At 47.9% G+C, this 8,071-nt stretch overlaps 1 long non-coding RNA gene across 1 annotated transcript in view; it reads right to left on the bottom strand.

Moving 5' to 3' along the window:
* LOC309526738 overlaps positions 1-8,071 on the bottom strand; it is a 45,546-nt gene continuing 37,475 nt past the window's right edge. Inside the window, exon 2 of the long non-coding RNA XR_014216896.1 lies at positions 1-141. This is a non-coding gene — a long non-coding RNA (uncharacterized lncRNA). The remainder of the gene's footprint in view (positions 142-8,071) is intronic.

The raw sequence follows: 8,071 nt of genomic DNA, 5'->3' as shown, positions 1-8,071 counted from the left end.
TTGAGAAGCAAAGTGGCTAGTAAGCCTGATCTTTACTCAAGGAACTGTTGCAACAGGGGCCCCACTCACCACACGCAGGAGGGAGGAGAACCCTGAACAATGGTGCGCAAGCCCTTATATAGACTTTTGAAATTGCCCACCCTGTAGTCCAAGACCACCCCCCTCCCAAACATCATACATACATCACAGAAGGAGGCGGTCTACAGCAGAAATCCTGTCTGCCAGGATACCTAATAATGGTCACTGATTGCTTTACCTGGGCAGCCTGGCCATTCTTTTGTGATGGTAAATACTTTAATTCCTGAATCCAGGTCATAGGCTCACCCTATTCATACACAAATATGCCCTTAAGACAGGATTTGTAAGCAAAATATAATACGGCTTTCCCCGTTTTCCTCCCTTACTGCAGAGGAATATTTGAGTTCATTGGGAGAGTCAAAATGACTTCAGGGTTGCTCTCCCATACTATTTCAGACACATGGTTCATATTTTTAGATATGTGTGCATTTGTGAATATTTATTCTATATTTGAGACCTTAAAATTCTTATAACAACAGCTTGGTTGTCCTCTATGGGAAACAGGATTCTGACCCAATTGGACCATTGGTCTGATCCTGTAGAGCTCTTGTTTGTGTTCCCATTATGAAGGAGCAGATTTATTCATTGACTTATATTCTGCAGTGTAGTCCCAAGAGGCTCTCAAAGCAGCTTACAGAAGATTCCTACAGAAAAAATCACATGCAAGTCTGGTTTCAGGAACAAAATTAGCATGGTGTCTCTGTGGCACCATGATTAATCAGGGCTCCCCTTCTTGGTCTTCCCTATTTTCCTTCAACCTCTACTCACAAGGAGTGGGGCTGAGCACATAGTGTGGGTTGCCAGCACCTGGGGCCACATGGAGGGGGGTGGAGTTGGAGGGAGGAAAATGGACGGAGGACACATGCACATTCAGTTGCGTAATGGCATCTGCGTAACTCAGGAGATTGCAGCTGCAGGGATAAGGAAAGAATAGTCATTCTGTTTTATGGACAGGCTGTAGGGACGCAGGTGGTGCTGTGGGTTAAACCACAGAGCCTAGGACTTGCTGATCAGAAGGTCGGCGGTTCGAATCCCCGCCATGGGGTGAGCTCCCATTGCTCGATCCCTGCTCCTGCCAACCTAGCAGTTCGAAAGGATGTCAAAGTGCAAGTAGATAAATAGGTACCGTTCCAGCGGGAAGGTAAACAGCGTTTCCGTGTACTGCTCTGGTTCACCAGAAGCAGCTGAGTCATGCTGGCCACATGACCCGGAAGCTGTACGCCGGCTCCCTTGGCCAATAAAGCGAGATAAGCGCCACAACCCTAGAGTTGGTCACGACTGGACCTAATGGTCAGGGGTCCCTTTACCTTTACCTTTTCTGGACAGGTCACTTCCTAGTTCGCATGGAGAAGCCATTTTCAACGGAGCCCAGTGACAGAAGTCAGTAGCTGTATTAAGGCAACACTGGGTGTTAACATTTTGTACCCCTAATAATTTTGTGCCCGGGGCAACCGCCCCTGTGCCCCCCATGGGACTCACTCTGCCCATAATGCAGGCCAACTTTCTTTTGCTGAAGTTGACATTTTCCAGAAGGACAAGGGCCACTTGCCATGATCACAATGCTTTTGAACACTGTTTGCTGGACTCAGAAATGAAGAGAGTGCTACTTCACTCAGGTCTTGCTTGTGTGCCTCCAATAGATATCTGGCTGCTCCATGTGAGAACAGGACCCTGGGCTAGATGGGCTACTGGCCTAATTGAGCAGTCCCATTCCTGTGCTTGCCTTTATGCATGTGTTCCTGCTGCTAAGGAAAAATAATAACCATCCAGTAGCCTTCAGCTTGTCCTTTTCGAAGCAGTTCCCTTTATTTCTGAAGCCTTTCATTCATCCTCAGATAGAAAAGAATGTGGTTATTTGCTCTGCTGAGGAGGTTCTTTGCTTTCATGGGAACGGAAGCATTGTTGTTTTTCAAAAGCTAAAGAAGATTCCCGTATTGTCATGTGGACATCTTCTGAGTGCCCCTGTCTGGCTCGGCGCCCAGTATGGCTGGACGTCACAAGCCTCCAGGGCATTACTGGTCCCTGTCTGGGCGGAAGGAGACTGGGAAATGAAGTTTCTCTCTTGCCTGGTGGCAAAACAGCCCCATTTCTCAGCATTGAGCTCAGCAAATGTGCAAAGGAGCCCGGATTGTGTTACACACAGCCCTCCTGTCTCTCCTCTCCCCGATTCCCCGAGTTGTAGTTGCTCGCCCCTTTCGCCACCGGGAGGAGAAGAAAGGATTTGAGTCACCTCCCCAAAGCACTTCCAGTAAAAGGACCTTGACTCATGCTGCTTGCTCCCCAGACCGTGTCAGCCATCGCATGAAATAAACACAAATATCTCCCCCGGCTGCCGCCACCTCAACTTCCCAACTTGCTACAACAGCAGCATCTATAGGAACTGCCTGTCTCCAATGCATGAATGACTCTCCCCCCTCCGCTTCTCCCCCCTGCCAGCAAACCTGTCTGTCTCCATAGGAGGATGGAGGGTGGGTTGCCAGGAATTTGAGACTCATTCGAGGGACAGTGGGAGGAGACGCTTCTGATCAGAGATGTTGTTGACCAAGCAGACATCTGCAGCCTGGCTGTCTTCCTGGGAGTTGGTCAATATTGTATTGTTACAATCATTTCTTTCTCTTGGGTTGGGAAATATTGACCAGGAACTGAACTAGTCATCACTGCAAAAAAAGAAGAAGAAGAAAAAGCAAAAGCCAAGTACCTGTGAGATAATTTATTCCTGCCGTGAGTGAGAATTAAAAACCCTATTTGAAAGGTCAGTGGCTGACATTTGGTTCCTTAGTGGCTCGGCAGATCTCAGCCTAGAGACTCCTGGCACGCAGCAGGGATGTGTAGGGAAACCCCCCGAGAAATATCATGAGTATTTTATATTTAATGTTTAACGGCTTTACAATAAAGCAATTTGATAACAAACTACCAGGGTTTATTTATAACATTTATGTCCTGCAGTCTTTCCAAGAAATTCAGAGCAGCATAGACATTGTTCTAAGGTGGTCTCCCATCATGCAGTGGTGATGTGAGCCAATCAGGTGCCTGGGGCGGCTGTGGGTTAAACCACAGAGCCTAGGCCTTGCCGATCAGAAGGTCGGCGGTTCGAATCCCCGCGACGGGGTGAGCTCCTGTTGCTCGGTCCCTGCTCCTGCCAACCTAGCACGTCAAAGTGCAAGTAGATAAATAGGTACCACTCCGGCGGGAAGGCAAACGGTGTTTCCGTGCACTGCTCTGGTTTGCCAGAAGTGGCTTAGTCATGCTGGCCACATGATCAGGAAGCTGTACGCCAGCTCCCTCAGCCAGTAAAGCGAGATAAGCGCCGCAACCCCAGAGATGGCCACGACTGGACCTAATGGTCAGGGGTCCCTTTACCTTTACCTATCCTGCAGTCTTTCCAAGAAATTCAGAGCAGCATAGACATTGTTCTGTGGTGGTCTCCCATCATGCAGTGGTGGAGCAAGCTGATCAGGTGCCTGGGGCGGTGGATGTGCCCTGCGACCAGGGGCGGGGCCAGCCACCCACAGAGGCGGGGCCAGCCACCCACGGAGGCGGGGCCAGCCACCCACGGAGGCGGGGCCACCCACCCATGGGGCGGGGCCAGCCGAGACAGGACGCTCCGAGTGGTCTGCCTGCCTCCTCCCACTCAGCCACCCTACAGCTGAGGGGGAGGCGGAAGATGGACCGTTTGGGGCAGAGCGGAGCCTGCAGGTACCTGAGCCACCGCGTCACTCCCAGGAGAGACGTGTGGCTGGGCAGTGGTGAGCGCTGCCCAGCATTTTGTCACCCACCTCAGCGGTGACACCTGGGGAGGACCGTCCTCACCACACACCCCTTCCTCCGCCCCTGCCATCATGGGCCTTGCCTTCAGACTCTAACGTGGATCCTTATTTATAGACCAAGGGCTCATCCACACATTAGCTTGGGTTGTATGTGGATTGTATTGTGTATCAATTGATTCCCCCCTGTGCGAAAGCTATTCTCATCGTTCCACTGCTGCGCCTTGCAACAATTTGATCTTACCTGCTGAGCTGAAGCTCAGCTAAGCAAAATCTCTCTTTGGACTTTCTGTGCATCTGTTAAGATTTGATTCTTGGGGGTAAGATCAGATTGTCACAAGGCACAGCTATGGAACAACAAGACCCAGGAGAATTAATTGAAATATTGGTCAAGTGGAAGTACAGTATAAAGGTAAAGGGACCCCCTGACCATTAGGTCCAGTCGTGGCCGACTCTGGGGTTGTGGCGCTCATCTCGCTTTATTGGCCGAGGGAGCCGGCGTGAAGCTTCCGGGTCATGTGGCCAGCATGACTAAGCCGCTTCTGGCGAATCAGAGCAGCGCACGGAAATGCCGTTTACCTTCCCGCTGGAGCGGTACCTATTTATCTACTTGCACTTTGTCGTGCTTTCGAACTGCTAGGTTGGCAGGAGCAGGAACCGAGCAACGGGAGCTCACCCCGTTGTGGGGATTCGAACCGCCGACCTTCTGATCGGCAAGCCCTAGGCTCTGTGGTTTAACCCACAGTGCCATAGATGAGCTTTAATATTTTCTATGTGATATCAAATGGGCCCAATGCTTGCTCTTCCATCCTCACCACCCATCCAAATAAACGAATCCACTGATTGACACCTTGGGTACCTCTGAGAGAGCCAATCCACTGGCAGACACAAACATTGATATGAGGTTGGAAATTTTCTGGAACTTTTCCCAGCATGCTTTTACTATTATGCACAGAAAAAATTCCATCTTCTTAAGAACTGGTGCCAATTGCAAATGCAACATGAGACAAGCTTGGCAGTTTCAAAGTTATAATTAATATTTTTCTTAGCAAATGGTTATTCCTAGTTTGTGAGTGAGTCAGCATCCCATCCACAATTCTTTGAGTTGCTAATGTTTATTAAAGTGTCAATAGTTCACCCTTAAGTTTAAACAATGTAAGGGAACTACATGATGCTGTCTACATAATATAACATTTCGACCACATTAAGTGTGCTTTAATTCCTCATCTCAAATGAATCTGATCAAATACCTGTGGTGTATTGGGGCAATGAATAAATAAATAAATAAAATAAATGGAGAACTTTCTCTAGCTTTGTTTACTAACTGCAAATAAAACAAACATGCTGAATTAGATCACTGACCATGTTCTTCATCAAATTACCCTGATTTATATAGGAAATTTTTGTGCGAAATTTCCCTCTTCAATATTTTTTTGGGAGGAAGAATATACTCAAGCATCGTGTTTACAAAAGAAAATTCATAAGACCAAGAACCAAACTTAATAGGCCCTCAGGAAAGAGACAATCTTGTCATAAGCTAATGAGTTCCCTTAGTGTTTTGTATCTTTAGCATTTACTCATATCAATCATCTATCCCTTTTAAAACCTTGAAGATCTTATGCAATCAAGAGAACATGTAATTGGCAGTGGTGGCACCATGAAAATTTTGGCTTCCGTGCATTACAGAACCAGTGTGGTATAGTGATCAGAGAGCAGGGAGACCAAGGTTCAAATCTTCACTTGGCCTTGAAGCTCACTGGGTGACCTTGGATGAGTCAGTCTGCCTAACCCATGGTTTCCCAAACTTGGGTCTCCAGCTGTTTTTCTGGACTACGATTCCCATCATCCCTGGTCTTGTTAGCTAGGAACGATGGGAGTTGTAGTCCGAAAACAGCCGGAACCCCAAATTTGGGAAAGTCTGGCTAACCTATGTCACAGGGTTGTTGTCAAGATAAAAATGGGGAGGGGGGGGCCATGTATGCCCCCATGAGCTCCTTCCAGGAAATGCATCATTTGTTGTGGTGTGTTAAGTGTCTCCAATGGGCCGTAGGTTCCACAATCTTTGTCCAATCTGCAACACAAAGCAGTGACAGCTCAAACTGTTGTACAGTTCAGCCGAGGTAGGTGATGTTGTTTAGAGATACAGTGGTATCTCAGGTTAAGAACTTAATTCGTTCTGGAGGTCTGTTCTTAACCTGAAACTGTTCTTAACCTGAAGCACCACTTTAGCTAATGGGGCCTCCCATTGCTGCTGCACCGCCGCTGCGCAATTTCTGTCCTCAACCTGAAGCAAAGTGCTTAACCCGAGGTACTATTTCTGGGTTAGTGGAGTCTGTAAACTGAAGCGTATGTAACCTGAGGTACCACTGTATAGAGATCTGTGTTTCTGAGTGGGGAATAAGGTGCGAAATTAACAGACTTGCAACGTGCAACAACAAATCCAATTAAACTGGACGGGTAACAGGCAGGCTGGTTGGCAGCCTGTGTCATAACTTGATGGTGCCAGAAGGGGAGGACTTCAAAAGCAGGGCCGCGGCGCTGCTGTATAAACAGATGATGCCAGGGGGAGCTGTGCTGTAGGGAGTGATATATGTTGGGGAAATGCCCATTTTGTCACTGCGACTGCTGGAAAGTACTGGCTCCAAACAGCCCCATGTGATGGAATGAGGTGCCCGAGGTGTAAACTAACCCTGATGCCTCAAGCACTTTGCAGCCACTAAATATGTTAAAGAATGCAACCTGATAATTCAGAGCTGATCCAAGGGTACTAAATCAAACATGCCTGTAGTGGGAAAGGAGACAGCCAAAATGTTGAATCAGAACTTTATGTCTCTGGTATGATCCCAGGCCAGCCCAGTGCTGGAGTTGATAATAACTTTCCATCGTTTTGTACACGACTGGTGTTTGGGGTTTGTTCTGTTGCCCTGTATGCGATGGCGTGTTTGAGCTGAATTGTCCTGCAACCTGTGCTCTTCTAAAAGGAACATGGAAGATGGATGACTAACAGGACAAATGAGGAATCCATCATAAACAGAAATAGAAAGAACCCCTTTGCAAAAGAGGCTTGTCAGCCTGTTAGGAACACAGGAGGGTGCCTTATTTCAGACTATTGGGCCATTAAGGTCAGGACAGTCTACACTGACTGTCAGTGGCTCTCCAGGAAATCAGAAAGGGATATCTCCCAGCCCTAACTGGAAATGTCACAAATTGAACCTGGGATCTTCGGCAAACATGCTCTACCATGTTTACCTTTCCCGCCCCGACCTGGCCACACTGATCCATGCGACGGTCATCTCCAGGCTTGACTACTGTAACTTGCTCTACGCGGGGCTGCCCTTGAAGCTGACCCAGAAACTCCAGCGGGTGCAGAATGCTGCAGCGAGGCTCCTCACGGGGTCTCTGCCATGGGAGCATATTCACCCGGTGCTTTTCAAACTGCACTGGCTCCCGGTAGAGTACAGGGTCAGATTTAAGGTGCTGCTTTTGACAGCCCTTCACGGCCTAGGACCCTCGTACCTATGGGACCACCTCTCCCGGTATGCCCCATGGAGAGCCTCAAGGTCCATAAATAGCAACACCCTAATGGTCCCGGGCCCTAAGGAAGTTAGATTGGCTTCAACCAGAGCCAGGGCCTTTTCAGCACTGGCCCCGGCCTGGTGGAACGCTCTGCCTCATGAGACCAGGGCCCTGCAGGATCTGATTTCTTTCCGCAGGGCCTGTAAGACAGAGTTGTTCCACCTGGCCTTTGGCTTGGAGCCAATTTGATTCCCTCCCTCTCTTTCTTTTTTCCTTTCCTTCTCCTCCTGCAATGAGGCTACATTTTAATATTTTAATGTTTCAGTATTTTAATGTTGTATTTCAATTTTGTTTTTAAGTTGTAATCATTCAACTTGTTTTTATTATTGCTTGTAAGCCGCTCTGAGCCCGGCCTTGGCTGGGGAGGGCAGGGTATATAAAAATATTATCATCATCATCATCATCATCATCATCATCATCATCACTGAGCTACAGCCCTTCCTCTATTCCCCTCACTCTCTGTTGGGGCATTCATGTCTTTAGCAGAAGCTGACCAGCAGAAGTTCAACAGGTGTGGTTTTTGGTAGCATAGAGATCCCTTGATGTAAAAAAAGCTTCCTATGGTGAATTTCTGCCTGTCACTCATAAAGATACGTATAACACAATAATTTGTTACAGAGTTAGAGATAAGAGTTTATGAGTAGAGATAAGTT

The sequence above is a fragment of the Podarcis vaucheri genome (assembly GCF_965113315.1).
Source record: "Podarcis vaucheri genome assembly, chromosome: 2".
Classification (NCBI taxonomy): Eukaryota; Metazoa; Chordata; class Lepidosauria; order Squamata; family Lacertidae; genus Podarcis; species Podarcis vaucheri.
The sequence above is the reverse complement of the archived record's forward strand: the minus strand, read 5'-3'. Positions and strand labels throughout refer to the sequence as shown.